Genomic DNA, 1,160 nt, shown 5'->3' on the forward strand with positions numbered 1-1,160 from the left:
TCAAGGATCTCTAAAAATGAAATCTCTCACAAGAATTGAAACATAAATGGAAGCTTTTAGAGAGATGAACAATGTAGAAATTAGAGAGAAAATTGAGGAGAAAGTTGTTGTTTGATTTTGGGAGAGAAGGGTTGTTTAAATAGGAGGGAAAATATATTTAAATTGATTTGAAACCAAAATCAATTTGGACCGTTGGATTTTAAATGATTAAAGATGAAAAGTTTTGATTTAATTGAAAATAATAATAATAAAAATAAAAATAATATATTTATATAAAAGTGTGCAACGGCAACCTGTAGATTTGAGTTGATTTATTTTTTTTTTTTAATTCAATCATATGTCGCCGCTGCAGATTTATTTATTTTCATTTCTTTTCTCTCTCCTTTTCTTTCTCTTGTATTTCTTTTCTTTTATTTTCATTTCTTTTTTTTAATAATATTTTTTTGCCACATTTTACTGGACCACGGCCGCCACCACAAGTATTTTTCTTTGAACTAATTTTCATCGTAATTTCTTTGTTTGAGCTCAAATTTGAGTGATTCAACATCCGTTAGAATTGTTGTATTGAGATATTGTGGACACTTCAAAATACTAACATTATCAATAAACAAAACATGTATTATCAATAAATCATATAATATGATTGAAGCTGATAAAAATCTATGCTATATAATAATAATTCTAACACACCAAAAATAATTAATACTAAGAGTGTTTGTTATCATCAAAACATTAATTAACTAACCGAGATTAAGGGCCAAAAAGCCAACAATATCTCCCTTTTTTATGATGACAAGCCAAAGAAAAATGTAATCAAAGTGGTGTGTGAGATAACATGAAGCACAATCAAGGCAAACATAAATTTATTTGTAACACAATTTCTCACAACATTATTCATTTTTCTTATTGCCTCTTCCCTTTTGGAATCAATCAAAAAGAAATAATTAAGAAAAATAAACAAAAAAAAACATAGGAAAGCTTCTAAATAAGGGACAAAAAGACATTTGAACAATTTTTTTATAAAACTCCCCCTGTCAAGATGTCTTCTAAACAAAAAATTAACAAGAAAATCAAAAGGCATCAATGATAAGAAATTCTAAGATAATTTTACTTTCAAATGTAATTACTCCCCCTAAATAGATAAAAAAATATGTATAAGA

This window comes from Momordica charantia (assembly GCF_013281855.1).
Source record: "Momordica charantia cultivar OHB3-1 chromosome 11 unlocalized genomic scaffold, Mcharantia_2.0 BLBB01000011.1, whole genome shotgun sequence".
Classification (NCBI taxonomy): Eukaryota; Viridiplantae; Streptophyta; class Magnoliopsida; order Cucurbitales; family Cucurbitaceae; genus Momordica; species Momordica charantia.